Below are 14,413 nucleotides of genomic sequence, written 5' to 3'. Positions count from 1 at the left end.
GAGGTGAATAAATTTGTTCTGGGAAAAACATTTTAAGCCAAGAAATCTACAAGTCATAGATCAAGTAATATAGAGAAGTCATTCGAGAACTCAAGAATGGCTTATCGAGAACTCAAGAACTACTTATCGAGAAGTCTCAGAGATATCGACAAGTCAGATGAGAATGTGAAGATTGGAGATATCGACAAGTCATTCCTGCATTCGAGAACTCAGAGATATCGACAAGACAAAGTAAGGATATGAAGATTGGAGATATCGAAAAGTCAATTCTACATGCAGAGATTTGGAGACCTTGACAAGTCAAGTCCAAACTCGAGAACTCAGAGACCTCGACAAGTCAAAACACTTGTAGAGAACTAAGAGATCTCGATAAGTCTTTACACTTATCGAGATGTTGAGTTCTCTATATAACAAACTGGAGATCTCGATATAAAACTCAAAGTACAAAATGCAGACCAGTTAAATATCCAAGATTATCAATCAACAAATAAATCAATCAATGATTTGAAAAGTCTACAAAAGCAGCTTGAAGAGTACAAGATCAAAGGCCAAGATTAACTGGCAAAGTAAAGTCACAGACATGCACGATTTGCAAAGATACACTAAGCCAGAAATAGAAAGATTTAGTTATCTAAAAGTAGGGTTTATTATATGCTGTGTAAAACCTGTGTTTACTGTTTTATAAAGTATACACTGGATCCTTTGTTTAAGTTGTTACAAAATAGATCTAGAAAATCTTGTAACTCTCAAGAGAGAAGCTGAGTTATTTATTAACAAAGAACCCAGAATTTTATAGCAAGACTTACTTAATTTTAATATAAAATTAAGTGAGTTTTGAAGATAGTGTATTCATGTGCATGTTTTATTATTCCTGTTAAAACATATTATCTCTACAAGTAAGACTACTTTATTCACCACTTCCATAATAGTTGAAAAAGGTTAAAAATAATCTAAAACGCATTCACCCCCCCCCCCGTGTTGTATTCATTACCTAACAAGTGGTATCAGAGCAAAATCTGAAAGCAAACAGATTAAAGATCTTGGAAGAATGAATACAAGGAAACTTAACAGTATTAAAATCCCTACCTTTGACAGATCTAACTACACACTATGGAAAAAGAAAATGATGTTGTTCATCAGGATAGCCAAACTATTATACATTTAAATCTTCAAGAATGGACCTTTCACCCCAATGGTAAGAGTTGAGGAATCTACCGAAGGAGACATGGTCATTCCAGCACATTATGCTCCCAAAGATCCTTCAGAATATACTGAACCTGAAAAAAAAGTCTCTCTAGATAGTGGCTTGTAGTTGATCTTAATAGAGTCATTTGACAATGTAATATACAATAACATTTTCAATTGTGACACAGCCAAACAGATCTGGGAGAAAATAGAGATCCTATGTGAAGGAACAAAGGAAGTTAGGTCAAGCCAAAGGAGGATTCTAGTTTTTCAGTATGAAGGGTTTATGGCTAAAACAAAAGAAGGAATCACTTAAGTTTTTGAAAGGTTCAACAAGTTGATAAATGACTTGCAGCTACATGATAAATATTATGAAGCTGAGGAGGTTAAACTAAAGTTGCTGCTAGCCCTTCCTGACCATCTTGAATAGAAGATATCAGCCATAAGATAAGGAAGAGATCTAAGGAAAATGAATTTGGAAGTTCTATATGGAAACTTGAAACTTATGAACTTCAGATGTTGCAAATAAAGTCATTGAAAGCACATCATGGACATGTTGTTGATGGTTCCAGTGCTTTGATTGTAAATGACAGAGAAGAAAGTGAAGATGAGCAAGACAATCAAGTTTTAGTTATTCAAGCTATAGAACAAAAGAATAAAGGACCTCATAAGCAAGTTGTGTTGGAGCTGGAGGAAGATGAATATTATACCCTAGATGAGCTAGATGAAATGGATCAATCCATGGCTTACTTGGCTAGGAAATTCTCCAACATAAGAGTCAAGAAGCTTAGGTTTTTCAAAAGCAAGGGACAATCTTCCACAACAACAATTGGAAACCAACAGCTCAGTATAATTCAGCTAGAAAAGGTAGCTACATAACAGGATATGTGGACAGATCAAAGATAAGGTGCTTCAACTGTGATGAGTTGGGTTACTTTGCTACTGAATGCAGAAAGCCTAAAAAGGTGAAGAAGGATAAAGCTTACGTGGAACTGGAAGCAAAGTATGAAGATCTCTTGAAGAAACAGTCTGGAAAAGCCTATATTGCAGAAGGAAAGAGTTGGGATGACACTTACAATGATGATGAAGATGAAGAAGTTGGAAATTATGCACTAATGGCTTTTGAGCATGGAGAAACATCCACATCAAAATCAGAGGTATGAACTATAACCACTACTGATTTAAATGCTAGTCAATATAAGGAGACTGTGGAAAAGATGAGTGTAGAGATGTTCCATATACACACTAGCATGGTGGCAGCTAATGAGGAAGTCAGTAGGTTAACTAAAGCTAATGAGAAGCTTGAGAATGAGAAGCAAAAGTTGGATTTTCTGCTTGTAGAGCTTGAGTCAGTCAAGGAATAAAATGATTATCTGGAAAACAAGCTGAAGTGTGCTTTTGAAATTGAAGTTGTGTTGAGGGAAAAGCTGGAAAAGAATGAAATAAGGTTAAAGTCTTTCAGGAATGCATCTGAGTTGGTTGTACAGTATCATGAGAAAAACAAGCCATGTGTTAACATTGCTATTGGTCTTGATTGTGATGCTTTGAACAGCAACAAGAAAGTTGTAGGTGGTAAAGGAAAATCAACTAATAATGAAGATGTCCCACCTATGCTGAGAAAGGTTGATTCACCTATGTTCAAAGCATGTGAAGTAAATTTCAATGAAGAAGAGTTGATCATTAAGCAAGAAATTATTGATGAAGACAATGAAAAGAAAAATACAAAAACAACTCCAACTTTCAAAGCTGAAATTGAAAAGAAGCTCATGATCAACCAGGACTCCAAGACACCTGTCAAAGAAATTAAAACTGGAGATGCAAGAAAGAAACAAAAGAATAGAAATGGGAAAATTGGGATAAACAAAAGCAACAACTTTGTATTTATTGCAGATGCTCCAAGAAAATAATGTCAAATATATGGCTCTTTGAATCATCTAACTCACCTTTGTAAAAAGGTTGTTAGCAAGCCAGTAAAAGGAGTATGCAAGTACAATGAAGCAAATGCAAATGATCCCTACTCATTCTGTGATAAGTTTGACTACATACCTTGCAACTTAAAAGTGATGAAGAGTTGTCATAAGCTGAGAGAAGACCTCAAAGAAGTGAATGTTGGGTCTGCATCAAAAAGGGAAAATGCACAACAGTCCATGAACATTATTCTATCTGAATCCACTTATTCGAATTACGCATATTCTGTAAACAAGAAGAAAGTACCCAACATTGCTTGGGTTGCTAAATATACTTAATCCTTATTGTGTGCAGGGCAAAAAGAAGAAAGTCATATGGATCATAGATAGTGGATGCTCAAGACATATGACAGGTGATATGGCCCTGCTATCACAGTTTGAGGAAAAGGCTGGTCCATTAGTGACTTTTGGAGACAACAGCAAAGGTTTCACAATGGGATATAGCAAATTGATTTCTGGAAATATTGACGTTGAAGATGTAGCACTAGTAGCTGGTCTCGAAGTAAATCTTTTAAGTGTTAGTCAATTTTCAGACAAAGGATTCAAAGTCTCATTTAATAAAGAAGAATGCACTTTTATCAGCAAAAACACTGATGAAGTTGCTCTGAAATGAGCAAGGAAAGGAAGCTTATTTATTGCAGACTAGGAATCAACAAATGAGGATGGAATTTGTTGCTTCTACACCAAGGCATCTGCAGAGCAAAGCAAACCGTGGCATAAGAAACTGTCTCACTTGAATTTCAAGACAATCAACACTCTATACAAAAAGGAGTTAGTGAGAGACATGCATAACCTGGAGTTTGCTCAGAATGAAGTCTGTGAAGCTTTCCAAAAAGGAAAAATTAAGAAATCAAGTCACAAAAGTAAAACTGTGAATTCTATAAGTGCACCTTTGCAACTTATTCATATGGACTTATTTGGACCAGTTAATGTCCTGTCAATTTCAAGAAAGAAGTATGCACTTTTGATGGTGGACGACTACTCAAGATATAGATGGGTAGAATTTATACATTCTAAAGATAAAACTCCACACATTATAATTGAACACATCAAGAAGATTGAGAAGCAGGCGAAGATCAAGAATGTATGAAAAGATTGAGAAGTGATAATGGCACAGAATTCAGGAATGCAACCTTAATTGAATTTTGCAAAGATAAAGGTATTGTTCAAGAATTCTCAGCAGCTAGAACATCTCAACAAAATGGTGATGTTGAAAGGAAAAATAGAACATTAGTAGAGGCTGCTAGAATAATGCTGAAAGATGCCAAGTTGCCAACTAGTTTTGGGAAAGAAGCTGTGAACACTGCATGCTATACTCAAAACAGATATCTCATTTACAAGAATCTTGGTAAATCACCTTACTCAATCTTGTCTAAGAGAAAGCATATTGTGAAGCATCTTCATGTGTTTGGAAGAAAGTGCTATGTTTTGAAGGACAACTCTGAATATATGGGAAAATTTGACACTAAAGTTTTTGAGGCAATTTTTCTGGGATATTCATTGGAAAGAACTGCCTACAAGGTCTATGTGCTTGAACAATAGAATATTATGGAAAACATAGATGTTACTTTTGATGATGACAAGTGTCCAGGCTTGGAATGCCTTGATGAAAATGAAACAGAAGCCCTACAGTTTGAAAATTTGAACATTTGATAGTTGTGAAGAGGATTTTCAGATATTTGAAGGGGACTCCAAACTTGGGATTATGATATCCTAAGGGAACTGGTTTTGAAGATGTTGGATACACATATGCAGATTTTGTTGGATGCATGGTTGACAGAAAGCGCACTAGTGGAAGCTGTCAGTTTCTTGGACAAAGACTTGTATCCTGGTATAGCAAGAAACAACAATTTGTGTCAAGTTCCACAGCTGAGGCTGAATACATAGCTGCTGGAAGTTACTGTACTCAAGTGTTTTGGATTAGAAATCAGCTAATGGACTATGGCCTAGTGTTACACAAAATTCCAATTATATGTGACAATACTAGTGCTATATCTATTGTGGCTAATCCAGTTAATTATTCTAGAACAAAGCACATTGATGTAAGGTACCATTTTATTAGAGAATATACTGTAAACGGTACCATTGAGCTCATTTTTGTTCCAATAGAAAAACAATTAGCTAATATTTTTACTAAACCTTTGGATGAAGCAACTTTCACTAGACTTGTAGGTGAAGTTGGAATGTTGAATTCTTCATCCTAAGGTAAGAACTTAGCTAATATTTTGCAGCAGGTTAATTTCTAGTAAATCAAAATTAATTTGATTTAATTAGAAATTAACCGGAATGTGGATTATAAATATTTCAGAAATCTCTGCATATTTATTTTTCAAAATTCAAAATTTAGCTTAAAAATTTTCAATTCTAAGAAAAATGTCTAAATGCTGATTTGTAGTTTTAATATGCAAAATTAGCATAAGAAAGAATCAAAGTGATCAAAAGTATATAGAGAACTGATTTCTCGATAAGACTAATTGACTTATCGACAAGTTTTTTTAAGACTTCTCGAGTGAGTTCTCGATAAGTCAATTTTCTGACTTCTCGAGGGACTTCCCGATAAGCTTTATTATGACTTATCGATATGTCATTGTAGAGTTCTTTATAAGTGTTAACTCACAGAGTTCTCTACATGTATATTATTGGACTTATAAATAACTGAGAACTGAGATAATTTAATTTAATAAATTATTTTGGTAAAATGCTTTTGACAAAATCTTTCTGATTTTATTTTGATTTATTCAAATGAAAATTTGGGAACAATTCAGTCCTTTTTGGATAAACTGGGTATTTAGTTGACATCTCGACAAGTCATTCTCCAGTTCTTGATAAGAGTTAGGAAAATGACATATCGATATATATTTACTTTTAAAATGACTTCTTGATAAACAAATCCCAAATGTCTATTATTAGTTCTCGACAAGTCATTCACTTTTTACTATAAATACCCAGACTTCTCGACATACACATCCTTACGCCTTCGAGAACTCTAAGTGACCTAATTTTCAAATACAAAATGATTTTACTCTCGTTGCAAGCTCTTTCTCTCTCATTTTTCTTACCCATCCTTTCTTACTAAACAACAATGGCACTCAACAATATTAGAGCTAATATCCTGTTGGGTCCCAATGTGTTTTTGTAGAAGGGGGGGTTGAATACAAACAGCACCGAATAATCGAATTAAATGCGGAATAAAAAATGTGAAACAAGATTCAAGTTAAATAAAAATATTATTAAACTTGAAAGGTGTTACAACAACTGTATCGATTACAAGGTATTAATCTCAAATCAATTATCACAAATCTAGAATAAATTCGACATGAACTTTTTCTATTTTTGCAATAATTAGAATCAAATGCTAAACGCGATTTGAGATTAAGTTCTAGGGATTTTGATCCGCTAGATTGTTACACAGGAACAAGATAAATAATTCTAGTGGTTGAATTTAACATTAACAAACTAGAATTTAATCTTGATGATTTGCAGATGAAGAATAAAATGTTTCAAGGCGGCTGCTTTCTTTTTGTTCTTGGATGTTTTCTGTGTGTTTTGAATGACTTGGTCTTCTGCTTCTTTTATCAAACAGCCGAATGGAAAATTGATCTGGTATGACAATCCTTTGCTCAGTAAGACTTTCGGTGTGACAATCTTTAGAGCTAGCAAGACAATCAAAATGAACTAGCAAGACTTTCGGTATGACTATTGATTGTCATACCGATTGTCATATTAATTCAAATGAATTGTCTTGCTGAATTAATAAGTGATTTTAATCTAAATAATAATTCTATCAAGACACTCAACTGAATTAGCATGACTTTCGGTATGACTATCAATTGTCATACCGATTGTCATACTAGTACAATCAGTTGTCTTTTTAGAATTAAAACAGATTTTAACCAAATAAAAATTCTGAAAACCTTAATATTAATTCTGAATTAATTAATCAATTAATTCAATTAATCAATAAATTAATCTTTACAGATATAATTTATTTTCTTAATTAAATTATATGACTTAATTAATTAATAGAGAATTAATACTAACCCTGAGCAACATCCATTCTTCTGACAATCTTCTGAAAATCACTGAGAATTATGAATCAATTCCACCACTTCAATGTTGACACTCGATGTACTGTCTGGTTCATGAGTGACTAACTTCCGTGACGTTTCTTCATGTCTTGACTTTGACACTTTGATTTTCTTCAGATTAAATCCTTGTAATTAATGATACTCTGACGAGATCTCTGTCACTTGATTAAATCCACGATCTTGATTTATATCACTGAGGCATGATCAACTTCTTGAACTTCTTCTAGTGAATTAACTCCTCAAGTCTGTAGATGAACCTTGTTTCTGAATCCTTTGACAGATATTACTTTGCGAGATCTCTCTGACGGTCGATCCACTATTTACTTATTACATTCTTATTTGAGTTGAGTTGAATCCTCGAATATACAAATAGGTCTATGACATATGACTTACAATCTCCCCCTATTTGTTTGTTAGATAATAACACACAAATACCTAGAGGATAACTCAACTAACAAATAAGAAAAAGATATAAATATACATGCAAAGTAAATAGTAGAAAAGTCTTGGACTAGATTTAACATTTTCCAGATTCCAAGTAGATGTTCCTCTAGACTGAACATATCTTCAAGTAGTTTCATCTTCTTTTGTACAACCACATTTCCTGTTGAGAAGCACATATCTCTCTTGCTTCTCCCCCTATGAGAATCAACTGATTAAAGAAGATCACCTTCGTTTTACCACCTCTCCCGTACAATAGGATCCGCAGATAAAAACCAATGGTACTCCCCTAACAGCTTCTTCCCTTACTAGGAAATCACCTTGTGTTTACCACCTCTCCCGTACAATAGGATCCGTAGTTAGAAACAACAATGGTGTGGTGTAGTGTACATTTTTAGGATTTTTTTCTTCCTCCCTGCTATTTCTCCCCCTTAGTTGAGGAATCCTCCAAACTATTACTTAAGCTTCTATCTCCCCCTTAAAGAAGGAATGTATGCCGTCATCTGAAGGAGTTCTCATATTTCACTTGGTTGGAAAAGAAATAACAAGTAGTTTCTTTTTCTTCCTCACTGTGAGTGTGTGATTGTGTTTTAGTGTACCTCACATGTGTTTCACTCTTCTCTCCACTCGTGTTTACACTCATTCTCACAAGTGTATCACTCTTCTCTCATAGCTCCATAATCCAGCTGTACCTGCAAGGAAAATCACCTTAGCCATCCTTAAGGAGGTCACAGGTGGTGCAATGGGAGTTCACAAATCCCCATCCTTGTTAAACTCGTCAGATGAATCTGAGTCATAATTTACAAGTTGCTAGTTTCCCTTTTAGGGTTCCAGATTTGAATTCTGGGAAGGTAAACAATGATCCAACGAATTTAGCATAAAGATCAAAGTTCCCTTCTAATGTCTGTGAAGACATTTCCTTGTGACTCATTAGGTAATATCTGAATCATTGTCAACAAATTGCCGATCTGCACCTATATCAGATCCACTATCCGCAGATGCATCCAGGGGATTTAAGCCTGGGGAGGTAGACACTGACCACTGACATATGGCTTTTGGATCAGTATCCTCTCCTAACACCTGTAAAGGCAATTGGTCCACTAACGAACCTTGAACAATCGAATCTGACCTTAAAATGGTCGAAACTCTTGTTTCCGTCAACTCATCCTTTGTGTGTGTAACCTCTCCTTGTACATCAAGAATTGTTTATGTTTGAAGTGGTGACACTACATCGGATACCTTGGCCGACAGGCAAAATTCAATAGACGCACCCTGTTGAGAGAATGAATCTAGTAAATGTTTTAGTGCCTTTTCAGCCATTACATCTTTTTGAGAAGATGTATGGGGGCTAGCAGTTGTCTCGGTTTAAATACTACTCATCTATGTAGGAGACAGAGCTACTAGGTTGACTACATAACCTTCCTTATGTGGTGCACTGAGGCACTATCTCCCTCACGCTCATTCATACTACATTTAGTGGTAAGAGAGTGTTGGTTGGTTCTGTTTTTGTGTTTGTCTTTACAGTCTGGGATAGACGTTGTGGGTTTTCAACCTCATGACCGTCAATGAAAGAAAGTCATTGGAGACTGAACCTGTAACACAAAACATATGGTAATAGAGAGAAAATGATTTACAATAGTGATTTCAAAAGATTTTACATGAAATAAGAAATCACTAATTTAGAAAGAAGTTTGATTTTATTTTTCAATATGAATGAGTTTTTGATAAAACATTGATCACTTAGGGTAAAGTCTAAGTAATTCTCATTCATGTCAAAAGCTTACAAAGATCTGCAATATAATGTTAACAAGATATCATTGACCGATACTTGTCAAGTACTTTAGATACTAATTGTTATGTTGCATTATAAAAAATATACCACTGCACATATAAAACAATATGATTGTGCCTAGTGATAAGATAGTTATTAATATGACGACTCTACTTATTCATATAAAACTGTAGCTGCAGTTAGAGTGCCATACCATGTCGTTGACGATTGCTTGAGCAGTATACTAGTTCATACCAACCTGAAGTGAGATTGTGAAGAAGAGATTGCATAGTCCAATAGATCTGCTACTGCAAAGTCCATGAACTGTGGTGCACTGACTTCCTCTTTTAACTCACCAACCAGGAGTACACTTGTACACATCTTACTAGAGTACAATTCCAAGTGTAATGTGCAGCAGGTGCTTGATATGTCGTAATATTCCCAAGTCTCGTCACTGGTGCTATATGTTGGATACTGCTTCCTGATAATAACCTAGCACAATATACAAAATTACAATGATAACATTCCCAGCTTGCAAACAGCCATATCCCTCAGATAAACCTTTGCTGTTATCTCCAAAGGTAACCAGGGGGCCAGCTTTCTCAATCCGCATTTGATAGCAGGGCTCTATCTCCGGTCATATGTCTTGATGATCCACTGTCAAGAATCCACACTACCGGTTACACCTGTTTAATGCCCTGCACTTCAAATGGATTAGACCTTCTTCGGAACCCAAACTTGGTTGGGCCCGGCATACTTGTAGAACTGTCCTTTGTCAGGCAAAACAACATTTTTAATTTTAATTGTCTCAACTTTCTCAATGACTGAACATTTGACCTTGTAAACAGCCTTAACAAATTTCTGTTTAAGCTTAGGCACAAATGTCTCCTTTCTAGCCTTAGAAGGACTAGCAGTCTTAGACCTATCATGCTTCTTGTTATTCACATGCTGACGAGGAGTAGTCTTATCATTAGACACATGCTTACCATTAAAATAAGCATACATCATATTAAAAGCACAAGACATACAATTAGAAACACCACATGCTTTATGAGAGTGATTAACAGCAGGTAATTTATGCATGGTAGACATGGCATTATTGTTATCCAACTCATGTGTGTCTGAGTTAGTCTCAGTTGCTTTCACAACTTTGACTGGAACTTTCGACTCACTTGACTTGGAAACAATCTTCTCATTAGCATGATCCTCAGCACGTATTTCTTCTTGAATAACAGAAGAGGTCGCATCAAATGGTTCAGCAATTGATGCTTTATAGAGGGGTTCATCAACACCCTTAAGCACATGTGGTACTTCCCTCCCTTTAGCATAGACATGAGGAGGGGAGTTTATGCCTAATTCTCCAATAGCAGCATTGTAATCATAACCTATTCCAGATGTTTGATTAACAGCTTGCTTACTGTAGAACTCTTTAGCCTTCGAACAAGAATTGAAGTAGGCTCTAACCTTAGTCTCAAGACCGGTGATCTTGTCTTTGAGAATAGTTTCGAGTTTTCTATAACAGTCAACTCTATTCTCTAGAAAAGATACCTGTTCTTTTAATTTGTCTTGATTAATGTGCACAAGTCTTAATTCATTGACCTCTTTCTCAAGGTCTGTGATCTGTAAACTTAAAAGTTCATTATCACGACGTGCACAATCTAAGTTACCTCTTAGATGATAAACCATTTCAGCATCAGAAAGTTTTACCTCTATTCTTGACGATGAAGCTTTTCCATCAATAGCCATAAGAGCAAGATTTCCTTCTTCTTCATCTTCACTATCAGTATCATCCCAGCTTCTTCCCTTTGCCAGATAAGCCCTTTCAGAGTTCTTTCTTACTTGCTTTGTCTTCTTACATTCTGTGGCAAAGTGTCCCAACTCATTGCAGTTATAGCATCTAATGGTGCTCCGATCAACCATCCCTGTTTTGTATCCACCACTGCTGGTGTTAGAGGATGAAGATCCACCTTTCTGGAATTTGTTGTAGTTGGACTTGTACTTAAGCTTGGGATTCCTCTTGAATCTGACATGGGAGAATCTCTTGACAATTTGGGCCATTGACTCATCTTCCAATTGCTCCAGCTCTTCCAAGGAGTAAAAATCATCACTTGATTGATTTGTAGTAGGAGGATCATATTCTGCTACTAACTCATTTTCCTCACCCTTGGAAAACTGTACCATTCTTTCCAATTGTTGAGATTGCTGTTGTTGTTGACCTTCAGCTACAAGTGCAGTAGATGTGCTGACCATTCTATCCTTCCCGTAGACTTCCTTCTGTTGAATCTGCTCCAACTCATAGGTTTTTAACACTCCATAGAGCCTGTCCAAAGAAATCTCATCTACATCTCTAGTTTCTCTAATGGCAGTGATTCTATGTTCAAGATGAGTTGGCAGTGTTAAAAGGAACTTTTTGTTGACCTCCCTAATTGAATAATACTTTCCATTGATGTTCAGGTTGTTGATCAACGCATTGTACCTCTCAAACACTTCAGTAATTCCTTCTCCTGGATATGATTTGAAATGTTCATATTCAGAGGTTAGGATTTCCAACTTGTTCTCCCTAACTTCCTCTGTGCCTTCATTAATTACCTCAATAGTTTCCCACATGTGTTTAGAATTTTTACAGTTCATCACATGTCTGTTCATCAAGGGATCAAGGGAATCAATTAATATTAATTGAAGGCTGGCATCCAAGGAGGCTTCTTCCTTCTCAGCAGGAGTAAAATCTTCGGGCTCTTTTGGATAGGTTCTAGCTTTAGTAGTCACCACACCATCTATTATTACCTCCGGTTCAATAACCATCGGAGTTTTTATACCCTTCTTTAACAAGTTTGAATATTTGGGATTTGCAACTTGTAAAAATAAGAGCATCTTCTTCTTCCACATGATATAATTCTCTTTATCAAATTGTGGAATTTTAACGGTTCCAACTTTATGTGAAGTCATTATGAATTTTTGGATAAATAAAAATTCAAGGAGTTGAAAAATCATAAAAGTCTAGGATCTTGATTTGTTCGTTAATCAGAAGGCTCTGATACCAATTGTTGGGTCCCAATGTATTTGTAGAAGGGGGGGTTGAATACAAACAGCACCGAATAATCGAATTAAATGCGGAATAAAAAATGTGAAACAAGATTCAAGTTAAATAAAAATATTATTAAACTTGAAAGGTGTTACAACAACTGTATCGATTACAAGGTATTAATCTCAAATCAATTATCACAAATCTAAAATAAATTCGACATGAACTTTTTCTATTTTTGCAATAATTAGAATCAAATGCTAAACGCGATTTGAGATTAAGTTCTAGGGATTTTGATCCGCTAGATTGTTACACAGGAACAAGATAAATAATTCTAGTGGTTGAATTTAACATTAACAAACTAGAATTTAATCTTGATGATTTGCAGATGAAGAATAAAATGTTTCAAGGCGGCTGCTTTCTTTTTGTTCTTGGATGTTTTCTGTGTATTTTGAATGACTTGGTCTTCTGCTTCTTTTATCAAACAGCCGAATGGAAAATTGATCTGGTATGACAATCCTTTGCTCAGTAAGACTTTCGGTGTGACAATCTTTAGAGCTAGCAAGACAATCAAAATGAACTAGCAAGACTTTCGGTATGACTATTGATTGTCATACCGATTGTCATATTAATTCAAATGAATTGTCTTGCTGAATTAATAAGTGATTTTAATCTAAATAATAATTCTATCAAGACACTCAACTGAATTAGCATGACTTTCGGTATGACTATCAATTGTCATACCGATTGTCATACTAGTACAATCAGTTGTCTTTTTAGAATTAAAACAGATTTTAACCAAATAAAAATTCTGAAAACCTTAATATTAATTCTGAATTAATTAATCAATTAATTCAATTAATCAATAAATTAATCTTTGCAGATATAATTTATTTTCTTAATTAAATTATATGACTTAATTAATTAATAGAGAATTAATACTAACCCTGAGCAACATCCATTCTTCTGACAATCTTCTGAAAATCACTGAGAATTATGAATCAATTCCACCACTTCAATGTTGACACTCGATGTACTGTCTGGTTCATGAGTGACTAACTTCCGTGACGTTTCTTCATGTCTTGACTTTGACACTTTGATTTTCTTCAGATTAAATCCTTGTAATTAATGATACTCTGACGAGATCTCTGTCACTTGATTAAATCCACGATCTTGATTTATATCACTGAGGCATGATCAACTTCTTGAACTTCTTCCAGTGAATTAACTCCTCAAGTCTGTAGATGAACCTTGTTTCTGAATCCTTTGACAGATATTACTTTGCGAGATCTCTCTGACGGTCGATCCACTATTTACTTATTACATTCTTATTTGAGTTGAGTTGAATCCTCGAATATACAAATAGGTCTATGACATATGACTTACATATCCCCAATAATGGAACTAACTACCTTGCTTTTACTGATGCTAATCAGGCCCCTGATTCTTTCAAGGGGTTTGTCAAGTTTTTGTCTGAATCGTATCCTGCAGTTGCTCTAACTGCTAACCCAATCCTATACTTAGATGCCCTGCATGAGTTCTGGATAACAGCTGTAGTAAGGACAGTTATGCATGACAGCTTTGTATCTATAGTGGTGACTTGCTCGATTGGAGGCCAACAAATTGAGTTCAATGAGTTAGATTTAAATGCAGGGTTGGGTCTTCCAACTGAAAATCTGGTGGAGGTGCCAACACGGGATGAACTAGCTGAGTTCATGGATTTCATAAACTATGATGGAAGAATCAACCTAGCAAGTCTGAACAGAACAAACCTGAGGAAAGAATGGTTCTTCTTGTTTGATTCTATAGTGAGGTCCTTCACATGCAGAAAGACAGGATAGGACAACATATCAAGTGTGGTGCAGAAGCTGGTGTTCTCCATAGCCCACAACAAACACTTGAATGTTGGTCTATTGATCCTGCAAGAACTTTCCACCAG

Source organism: Apium graveolens, chromosome 1 (assembly GCF_009905375.1).
Source record: "Apium graveolens cultivar Ventura chromosome 1, ASM990537v1, whole genome shotgun sequence".
Lineage (NCBI taxonomy): Eukaryota > Viridiplantae > Streptophyta > Magnoliopsida > Apiales > Apiaceae > Apium > Apium graveolens.
Note: the sequence above shows the minus strand (reverse complement) of the source record.